The sequence below is a fragment of the Canis aureus genome, chromosome 31, assembly GCF_053574225.1.
Source record: "Canis aureus isolate CA01 chromosome 31, VMU_Caureus_v.1.0, whole genome shotgun sequence".
Taxonomy (NCBI): Eukaryota; Metazoa; Chordata; class Mammalia; order Carnivora; family Canidae; genus Canis; species Canis aureus.
This window is the reverse complement of record NC_135641.1, coordinates 17,082,872-17,094,976: the sequence shown is the minus strand read 5'-3', so window position 1 is coordinate 17,094,976 and position 12,105 is coordinate 17,082,872.

Below are 12,105 nucleotides of genomic sequence, written 5' to 3'. Positions count from 1 at the left end.
ATTTGCTTCAACGTGGATGGAACTGGAGGGTATTATGCTGAGTGAAGTAAGTCAGTCGGAGAAGGACAAACATTATATGTTCTCATTCATTTGGGGAATATAAATAATAGTGAAAGGGAATATAAGGGAAGGGAGAAGAGATGTGTGGGAAATATCAGAAAGGGAGACAGAACATAAAGACTCCTAACTCTGGGAAACGAACTAGGGGTGGTAGAAGGGGAGGAGGGCGGGGGGTGGGAGTGAATGGGTGACGGGCACTGGGGGTTATTCTGTATGTTAGTAAATTGAACACCAATAAAAAATAAATCTAAAAAAAAAAGAAAGATGAATGGATAAAGAAGATGTGGTCTATGTATACAATGGAATATTACTCAGCCATTAGAAACAACAAATACCCCCCATTTGCTTCGACGTGGATAGAACTGGAGGGTATTATGCTGAGTGAAATAAGTCAATCGAAGAAGGACAAACATTATATGGTCTCATTCATTTGGGAAATAGAAAACATAGTGACAGGAAATAAAGGGGAAAGGAGAAAAAAAGAGTGGGAAATATCAGAAAGGGAGACAGAACATGAGAGACTCCTAACTCTGGGAAACGAACTAGGGGTGGTAGAAAAGTAGGTGGGCAGGGGGGTGGGGGTGACTGGGTGATGGGCACTGAGGGGGGCACTTGATGGGATGAGCACTGGGTGTTATTCTATATGTTGGCATATTGAGCACCAATAAAAAATAAATTTATTAAAAAAAAAACACACACTTCATCCTGTAAAACTAAAACCCTCTACCGTGAGTCAGAAACTTCCCATTGGGCGGCCCCGGTGGCTCAGTGGTTTAGCGCCGCCTTCAGCCTAGGGCGTGATCCTGGAGATCCAGGTCGAGTCCCACCGTGGGCTCTCTGCATGGAGCCTGCTTCTCCCTCTGCCTGTGTCTCTGCCTCTCTCTCATGAATAAATAAAATCGTAAAAAGAAGAAACTTTCCATTACTGCCTCCCTCCAGCCCTTGGCAAACAGCATTCTATTTTCTGTCTTTATGAATTTACTTAACATTTTGAATAGGAATGGGATGAAACTGGAAAAGACATGTCTAAATTTGTTTCTCTTGCCCAGAAATGAGGTCAGCACCCTTCTAAAACCTCTTGCCCACCCTACACACTGCCATGCCCTACTGGGCACCTTCAAATGCGCTAGGTCTCCCGACATCTACAGACTTCTGGGACCAAACTTTGAGGGGCCCAGTGTCCGCACCTTTCCCACAATCCCAAGGAGTTTAAAGCAGATGAATTTTCTCTGAGACATTGGCTCATCCTTTCTCCAAAGGTGAATCTAGTTTTTAAAATGAGAGCCAAACAATGGAAATGGATACGAAAGATGCCAAAAATCTTCAGGAGAGATGAGAGTGGGGAAATGTGGAGAATGGAGTAACTAGCACAATCTCCTAACAACTTGGCTTCTGGGTGGATCAGTGGGGAAGCATCTGCCTTCAGCTCAGGTCATGATCCCAGGGTCGTGGGTTGAGCCCTGCATCAGGCTCCCTACTCGGCGGGGAGCCTGCTTCTCTTTCTCCCTCTGCCCCTGGCCCTGCTCATGCTCTCTCTCTCAGTCTCTCTCTCAAATAAATAAAATCTTAAAGAAAGGAAATTTCTCATAATTTTATGAATTTTCTTTATTTTTAAAGCTTTTCTTTTTTAATCCATCACCAGCCTTATCTACCTTCTCTGTCAAGAAATTGGCTAGGTGTAGGTCAAACTTCTAGACTGCAGAAGCATGATTTATTTTATCCCCTTTGGAGGACTACTTTTACACTCAGGCTTAGGCATTTTTTATCAGTGAGTCCAGGGCAGGGGAAAAGAAACAGGTACAACACGCAGATGTGGCTTCTTCGTCCAGGTGGGTTGTGAATGTGCCACAGCCTGTTGGCTCTCAGGATGCACTCCAGTTGCACCATGGAGAGAATCTGGGAATGACTCCCTAGTTCCCCAGTGGGATGGAGTGTCGGTTCCCACGGAGAGTGGTACTAGCCAGTCCTGGCCATCAGGTGGCCTCCTCTGTGCTCCAGCTCTCCCTTGTACACCGCCCCCCCCCACACACATCTATGCGTGCACACACACAACACTGGCTCACACAAAACTTATGAATATCTACCCCATTTCATATGATAGGCAAAGGGGGCCCAGGAGCATCCCCTGGTCAGCCTAATGACCTACCCTCAACTGGGCAAAGAATTCAATCAGGAAAATGAAAAACTAGAGACGGCCACCCAACATCTACTTCCTTGTTTCTTAACAGAAACCTAACTTTACTTAAGTGGCAAAATGCCCAAATAATTATACATTCTCAGGCTTCCTAGCACCCAGGGTATGTAATGAAACATAAGTGCTAGTGGCGGGGTGGGATTTACAGACAGCTACTGTACAAATGGACAGTGGCAGATGCTCCTCTTGCCTTTCCCTACTCCCTCTTGTTTGTTACATAGAACAAAGATGTGATGTGTGGAGCTACAGCAGCCATTCTGGGACCAAGAAGATTGTAAAGACTTAAGCCATGGAACCAGTGCCAACCACCAGGTATTTCTGGACTTTTATTACATATAAAAAGTGAATATCCTTCAGTCAATGTACACCGTTATATCTGTGTGTTTCACATTCTGTTACTAAGAGATGGATGTAGCTCATAACTGAGAAGAAAAATAAATCCTCTGGATGAATGTCTCAGAAGGGAAGGAGATTGTGGGACTATCAAACAACAAGAAGAAAGTTGATAAAAGGGACAAATTTCCTTCTCAGTAATAGAAACAAAGGCAGACGAGGATGAATGGCAGTTTGTGAGCCCACCCTGAGGGGCAAATAGACAGGCAGCATCTCTCATCTGGGAATATTAGAGCCCATGTGTTAAATGAGTGAAGCATCAGATCCTCGGTGAGAATGGAGGCGTTGAAAACACCGCCCAGAGGAAGGTCAACAGGAGAGCATTGCCATCGAAGACACAGGGACACCAGTGATGATGTGGCTGTCCTCGGCAGGATCCCACACACATGTGGCCCATCAAACCCCTGGCTCAGGAGTCTCACTGGCTGTATAGGGATCCCATTTCCAGCACAGCCCCCTTTCTCTGGTTACTGTGTGGGGGCTGTCCTGAGAACACCCGTCACAGAACAAAGCAGAACCAGAGGGCCCGAGGTCAAATCCCAGCTCCTCCATGTACCTGTCAGGAAAGTCTCCACCTTTCTATACTTGCACAAAGGGGAGTAATCCTCACAGGCAGCTCATAGTATTGTCAGGAGGAGCACCTAGGTAATGTGCATGAAGCACTTAGTACCGGCACAGGGTCAGCACCACACCAGTGATAGCACTTGAGGAGCTCTCTCAAAAGGAGGTGTGACAGCATAAGGCACGTGATATATACTTAGCTCTGAGAAACAAGCGTTACTAGAATGCAGCTTTCAGCTAGCATAACCCGTACCAAATATATGTGTGCATGTGTATGTCAACTGACATATTTTAACTCTGAGAAAGAAGTTATTGCACACAGGAAGCAGGTTTTACTTATACTCTTGTGTGTTGACATTAGAAACTATCTCAACAAAATGAGTGGGAAATATCAGAAAGGGAGACAGAACATGAGAGACTCCTAACTCTGGGAAATGAACGAGGGGTAGTGGAGGGGGAGGTGGGCGAGGGGTGGGGGTGACTGGGTGACAGGCACTGGGGGGAGCACTTGATGGGATGAGCACTGGGTGTTATGCTATATGTTGGCAAATTGAACACCAATAAAAAATAAATTAAAAAAAAAGTATCTCAATAGCATGTGTGAAAACATATGGCGAGTGCCATATATTTGACACTGAGAAAGAAATGTTACTAGAATGCAGTTTTAAACTAGCATTTTGTTTCATGACTTTAGGGTTAGGGTCAGGGTCAGGGTTAAGGTTAGGGCAAGGATCAGGGACAGGATCAGGGTCATGGAAAGGGTGAGGGTCAGGATGAGCGTCAGGGTTAGAGTGAAGTTCAGGATTAGGTTTAGGGTCAGGGCCAGGGTCAGGGTTAAGGTGAGGATCAAGATTAGGGTTAGGGTTAAGGTTAGGGTCAGGCTCAGGCTCAGGCTCAGGTTCAGGTTTAGGGGTTCATGTTCAGGGTTCTGGTTTGGGGAAAGTACTAAAGCATTGCTTAGGAAATGTACATTTGTGGTGTTTGCTTCTTTTTGCAAGGAAGTTAAGAATTTTTGAGTCTGTTGGTAAACATGGTTTATGCTTTATTGTTTCATAAATTTATGTCTAAAGAATTCTGATATAAGGGCTTACACTTGCTCACTACATTGTTTTCAAGGGAGACTAAAGTTTCTAAAAGTTAAAATTCTGCTACATGTCTATAGGCTAATAGGAATGAGGGGAAAATTCTGTGTGTAGAAAACTAGGAGATGTGTTACAAAGATCTAAGGAATGTAAATGCATTTAGGCTGAAGGTAAAAGAAGGAAATTTTGAAATAAATAAGACTGGTTGTTTGGAAAGATACGACACGATACAAGATGTAGATGCAAAGCTAGAGTTGGGATTAGAGCCCAGGAATTTGGAGGGACATATCTGCCAGTAGTGAGTGTGTGTTGGGTTTAAGATTAGGGTTTGGGTTAGGTGTTAGGGTTAGGGCCCACGAGCTTGGATGGTCCTGTCTGCCTACCGGGTGGAGACCTCCCGAGACAGTTGAGTTGAGGACGAGACTCAGAGTGAGGCTCAGGCAGGCGCTGAACATTGGCCTGGGCTCATGGAGCTCTTAGTCTATCTCTGCCTCCTCCTATCTGCCCCTCATACAAATGGCACTTTTTCCAACTGGGGGCCACCGACCTTTATGGTGTCACTCACTAGTCCCCCATCCTTCAAAGGTCATAGCCAGGCCTTGCGAATTGGTCGGGGCAACGCCCAAATTAGTGTGAGGGTTAAGGCCCAGGAGCTTGGACAGTTAATGGGTTAGGGTCAGATTGGACTGTAGCTGCTGCCCAGGGTATGTGTGTGTGTGCCTGTGTGTGCGTGCGCTGAGGGTGGTGTCATACTCGGGCTGGCTTCTACAACTCAATTCCCACTTCCCAAGAGTCAAAATCCTGAAGAAGAGGGGGAAGTAGGCTGATGCTGAAATCCAAAATCCATTCCTCCTCCCTAAGCACACACACCAGAACCCACCAGAACCGATGCCCAAACCACTGCCTGCTCTCCCACCTCTTCCAGAGGCCTGTTTTGCAGGAAAAGACAGGGGATTGAGAAGAAGGAACAGGTGTAGGCAGAAGGGTGGAAGGTGACGGATAAGAAAAAGGAAAACAGGGATGCCTGGGTGGCTCGATGGTTGAGTGTCCACCTTTGGCTCAGGTCGTGATCCCAGGGTTCATTCTGTGAGATTATGTTCTCTCTTCCTTCCCATTCTGCCCCCCTCCTTTATCTCATTTATGTTTTGGTGGCCAATGATGGGCATTTCTATAAGTATTGCTGGTTTATATAAATTTGGGGTTGAGCATCTTCTAACATACAGAACAAAATATACTCAGGACCAAGAGAATCGCCATCTAGGACCCCTCAGGTAGACTACATTCGCTCTCCCCTAAGCTTCTTCACCACCACCATCCGCCAGCACCTCCTTTTCTCTTTATTCTTTTTCCTATTTTCTTTACTTTATTTCTTTTTTCTTTTTCTATTTTCTTCTTTGTGGTTTTGGCCTTTTATATTGACTACTTTGTTTTAAAATTTGTTTTTCACTTTAGTGGTCCTTTTGTTTTATTTTGTTGTGTTCTTCCTTTTCATTTTCTGTTCTCTGACCTCTTCAGAATCATCTATGATGTATTTTACTTAGGTTGTGGTTAATATTTTTGACTCAGCCTGTTCATACAGCCACTCTGCACTGGAAAAAATGACTACAAGGAAGCACTCACCACAAAAGAAAGACCGGGAAACTCAATTCTATGTCACGGAGTTAAAGAATATGGATTTCAATACGATGTCAGAAAAATATTCAGAAGCACAATTATAAAGCTACTGGTGGCTCTGGAAAAAAGCTTAAAGGACTCTAGAGTCTTCATTACTGCAGAATTCATATCTAATTAGGCCAAAATTAAAAATAGATGAAATGAGATGAAATCCAAACTGGAGGACCTAACTGCTAGGGTTAATGAGGTGGGGGAGAGAGTGAATGACATAGAAGACAGGTTGATGGTAGGAAGGAAGCTGAGGAAAAAAGAGGAAAACAATTCAGAAACCATGAGGAAAGGCTTAGGGAAATAAACGAAAGCATTAGAAAGAAGAATTTATGTATAATTGGGATTCCAGAAGAGGCTGAGAGGGAGAGGGGACCAAAATGTATATTTGAACAAATCATAGCTGAGAACTTCCCTAATCTGGGGAAGCAAATAGGCATTCAGAGCCAAAAGATAGAGAGGACCTGGCCTCAAATCAATCAAAACTGTTCAACACCTCGACATTTATTTTATTTTTTTTATAAATTTATTTTTTTATTTTTTATTTGCCAACATATAGAATAGCACCCAGTGCTCATCCCATCAAGTGCCCCCCTCAGTGCCCGTCACCCAGTCACCCCCACCCCCTGCCCACCTCCCCTTCCACCACCTCTAGTTCGTTTCCCAGAGTTAGGAGTCTCTCATGTTCTGTCTCCCTTTCTGATATTTCCCACTCATTTTTTCTCCTTTCCCCTTTATTCCCTTTCACTATTTTTTATATTCCCCAAATGAAAGATACCATATAATGTTTGTCTTTCTCCGATTGACTTATTTCACTCAGCATAATACCCTCCAGTTCCATCCACATCGAAGAACACCTCGACATTTAATAGTGAAACTTGCAAAGTTCAAAGAGAAAGAGAAAATCCTTAAAGCAGCACGAGACAAGAGATTCTTATATGGGGAGAAATATCAGATTAACAGCAGGCCTCTCCACAGAGACCTGGGAGGCGAGAAAGGGCTGGCATGGGCTATTCAGTGTACTACATGAGAAGAACATGTAGCCAAGAATATGTTATCTGGCAAGTCTGTCATTCAGAATAGAAGGAGCAATATAGACCTTCCAGGATAGGCACAAACTGAAAGAATATGTAGTTTGCGGGAAATAACCCTGTAAAAGAAAAAGGAAGCTCAAAGAAACAATCCATAAAACAGGATAAGTTAACCAGGAATAAGTAATATGATGACACTAAATTCATATCTTTCAATACTTACTCTGAACATGAATGGGCTAAATGAACCCATCAAAAGATGTAGGGGATTAGCCTGGATAGAAAAGCAGACCCACCAATATGCTGTCTACAAGAGACTCATTTTGGAACTAAGGACACCTCCAGATTCAAAATGAAAGGGTAGAGAAACATTTACCATTCAAATGATCCTCAAAACAAAGCTGGGGTAGCAACCTTCATATCAGATAAATTAGAGTTTATACCAAAGCCTGTGGTAAGAGATGAAGAGGGACACTATACCATACTTAAAGGGTCTATCCAACAAGAAGACCTTTAGTCATGAATATTGATGTTCATAATGTGGGAGCTACCAAGTATATCAATCAATTAATAACCAAAGTAAAGAGACACTTAGATACACTAATAGTAGGAGACTTCAACATGGCACTCTCAGCAAAGGACATATTTTCTAGGCAGAACATCACTAAAGAAACAATGGCCCTAAATGATACCTTGGACCAAGTAGATTTCATATATATATATACAACTTTCCATCCAAACACAACTGAATACATATTCTTCCATCCAAACACAACTGAATGCATATTCTTCACAAGGGCACATGGAACTTTCTCCAGAATAGACCACATTTTGGGTCACAAATCAGGTCTCAACTGATACCAAAAGATTAGAATTGTCACCTGCATAATTTCAGTCCACAATGCTTTGAAACTAGAACTCAATCCCAGGAAATTTGGAAGAAACTGAAACACATGGGGGTTAAAGAGCATCCTACTAAAAGATGAATAAGTCAACCAGGAAATTAGAAAAGAATTAAAAAGATTCATGGAAACTAACGAAAATGAAGATGCAACCATTCAAAATTTTTGGGACACAGCAAAAGCGGCCCTATGAGGGAAATACATTACAATACAAGCCTCCCTCAAAAAATTGGAAAAAACTTAAATACACAAGCTATCCTTGCGCCTAAGGAAATTGGAGAAAGAACAGCAAGTAAAGCCTACAAACCTACACCAATCAGAAGAAGAGAGATAATAAAGATTGGAGTAGAACTCAATGAAATAGAGACCAGAACTGTAGAATAGATCAACAAAACCAGGAGTTAGTTCTTTGAAATAATTAATAAGATAAATGGACCTACAGCCAGCCTTATTAAAAAAAAAGTGAAAAGACTCAAATTAAAAAATCACAAATGAAAGAGGAGATATCACAACCAATACCAAGGAAATACAAACCATTTTAAAACCGTACTATGAGCACCAACATGACAACAAAATAGGCAATCTAGAAAAAATGGATGCATTTCTGGAAAACCAGGAATTATCAAAACTGGAATGGGAAGAAATAGAAAGCCTGAGCGGGAGGATAACTAGAGAGAAAATTGAAGCAGTCACCAAATATCTCCCAAGACACCAAAGTCCAGGGCCAGATGGCTTCCCAGGGTAATCCTATCAAACGATTAAAGAAGAAACAATACCTATTCTACTAAAGTATCTCTGAAGGATAGAAAGGGATGGAATACTTCCAAACTTGTTTTATGAAGGCAGCATTACTTTGATTCCAAAACCAGACAAAGACCCCACCAAAAAGGAGATTTATAGACCAATATCCCTGATGAACTCAGATGTAAAAATTCTCAACCAGACACTAGCAACAAGATCAAACATAGGTTAAGAAGATTATTCACCACAACCAAGGGGGAATTATTCCTGGGATGCAAGGGTGGTTCAACTCTTATAAAACAATCAATGAGTTAGATCACATCAACAAGAGAAAAAACAAGAACCCTATGATCCTCTCAATAGATGCAGAGAAAGCATTTGACAAAATACAGCATCCATTCCTGATCAAAACTCTTCAGAGTGAAGGAATAGAGGGAACATTCCTCAGCATCTTAAAAGCCATCTATGAAAAGCCCACAGCAAATACCATTCTCAATGGGGAAAAACTGGGAGCCTTTCTCCTAAGATCAGGAATGTGCCAAGATGTCCAATCTCACCACTGCTATTCAACATAGTACTAGAAGTTCTAGCCTCAGCAATCAGACAACAGAAAGAAATAAAAGGCATTCAAATTGGCAAAGAAGAAGTTAAATTCTCCCTCTTCTCAGATGACATGATACTGTACATATAAAACCCAAAACACTCCAACCAAGATAGGTAGAACTCATACAGCAATTCGGCCATGTGGTAATATACAAAAATCAATGCCCAGAAGTCAGTGGCATTTCTAACACTAACAATGAAACTGAAGAAAGAGATATTAAGGAGTCAATGCGATTTACAATTGCACCCAAAAGTATAAGATACCTAGGGATAAACCTGACCAAAGTAGTTAAAGATCTATACCCTAAAGATTACAGAACATGTCTGAAAGAAATTGAGGAAGACACAAAGAAATGGAAAAGTATTCCATGTTCATGGATTGAAGAATACGTATTGTGAAAATGTCTATGCTACACAGGAATATTTATTGTTTTTTATTTATATTTTATTGGTGTTCAATTTGCCAACATATAGAATAACACCCAGTGCTCATCCCATCAAGTGCTCCCCTCAGTGCCCATCACCCAGTCACCCCCACCCCCCTGCCCACCTACTTTTCTACCACCCCTAGTTCGTTTCCCAGAGTTAGGAGCCTCTTGTTCTGTCTCCCTTTCTGATATTTTCCACTCATTTTTCCTCCCTTCCCCTTTATTCCCTTTAAATATTTTTTATATTCCCCAAATGAATGAGACCATATAATGTTTGTCCTTCTTCGATTGACTTATTTCACTCAGCATAATACCCTCCAGTTCCATCCACGTCGAAGCAAATGGTGGGTATTTGTTGTTTCTAATGGCTGAGGAATATTCCATTGTATACATAGACCACATCTTCTTTATCCATTCATCTTTTGATGGACACCGAGGCTCCTTCCACAGTTTGGCTATTGTGGACATTGCTGCTATAAACATCGGGGTGCAAGTGTCCCCGCGTTTCACTGCATCTGTATCTTTGGGCTAAATCCCCAGCAGTGCAATTGCTGGGTCGTAGGGCAGATCTATTTTTAACTCTTTGAGGAAACTCCACACAGTTTTCCAGAGTTGTTGAATGGTTGTATCTTCATTCTCATTAGTTTCCATGAATCTTTTTAATTCTTCTCTAATTTCCTGGTTGACCCTTTCATCTTTTAGCAGGATGGTCCTTAACCTCCACGTGTTTGAAATCCTTCCAAACTTCTTCTTGTGATTTAGTTCTAATTTCAAAGCATTATGGTCTGAAAATATGCAGGGGATGATCCCAATCTTTTGGTATCGGTGAAGACCTGATTTGTGACCCAGTATGTGGTCTATTCTGGAGCAAGTTCCATGTGCACTTGAGAAGAATGTGTATTCAGTTGCATTTGGATGTAAAGTTCTGTAAATATCTGTGAAATCCATCTGGTCCAGGGTATCATTTAAAGCTCTTGTTTCGGGGATCCCTGGGTGGCGCAGCGGTTTGGCGCCTGCCTTTGGCCCAGGGCCCGACCCTGGAGACCCGGAATCGAATCCCACGTCGGGCTCCCGGTGCATGGAGCCTGCTTCTCCCTCTGCCTGTGTCTCTGCCTCTCTCTCTCTCACTGTGTGCCTATCATAAATAAATAAAAAAATTTTTTAAATAAAAAAAAATAAAGCTCTTGTTTCTTTAGAGATGTTGTGCTTAGAAGACCTGTCGATTGTAGAAAGCACTACATTCAAGTCACCATGTATAAGTGTATTATTATCTAAATATGTCTTAACTTTGGTTATTAACTGATCGATATACTTGGCAGCTCCCACTTTCGGGACATATATATTGATGGTTGTTAAGTCCTCTTGTTGAATAGATCCTTTAAGTATGATATAGTGTCCCTCTTCATCTCTCACTACAGTCTTTGGTGTAAATTTTAGTTTATCTGATATAAGGATGGCTACCCCTGCTTTCTTCTGAGGACCATTTGAATGGTACATGGTTCTCCAACCTTTTATTTTCAGGCTGTAGGTGTCCTTATGTCTAAAATGAGTCTCTTGTAGACAGCAAATAGATGGGTCCTGCTTTCTTATCCAGTCTGAAACCCTGCGCCTTTTGATGGGGTCACTAACCCATTCACATTCAGCATTACTATTGAAAGATATAGATTTATTGTCATCATAATACCTATTCAGTCCCTGTTTTTGTGGATTGTTCCATTGGACTTCCTCTTTCTTATACAGAGTCCCCCTTAAAATTTCTTACAGAGCTGGCTTCGTGGTCACATATTCTTTCAGTTTCTGCCTATCTGGGAAGCTCTTAATGTCTCCTTCTATTCTGAATGAGAGCCTTGTTGTATAAAGAATTCTCGGCTACATACTTTTCCCATTTAGCATATTGAATATTTCCTTCCACTGCTTTCTGGCCTTTCATGTTTGTGTGGACAGATCTGTTGTGAACTGAATTAGTCTTCCCATGTAGGTTAAGGACTCTCACCGACCCACCGCTTTTTGGATTCTAATCGTGATTGTGTATGTTGTGAATTTGACTCCGATGTTCCTTGGCAATTGTCAGCTTTTGTTGTATTTAGTGGGAGTTCTCTGTGCTCTTTGTTTATGTGTGTGGGTCCTTGCACACACAGAGAGGTTTATATAATTTGTTCAAATAAAACTTGTGCCCCTTTATCTCTCTCTTCATGTTCTGAGTCTCCTATGATGTGGATGTTATTGTTTTAATAAGAGTCTGAGTTCCCTAAGTCTGTCTCTGTGGTCCATTTCGTTTCTTGGTTTTAGGACTTCCGCCTTGGACTGCATCTCAGTTATAGCATTTTTAATGTTGGCCTGACTAGATGTTAGTTCTTTTATCTCTACAGTAAGGGATTGTATAGTGTCTTCTAAGCTCCTTTTCCAACCCAGATACTATCTTTATATTCATTGTTTTAAATTCTAGTT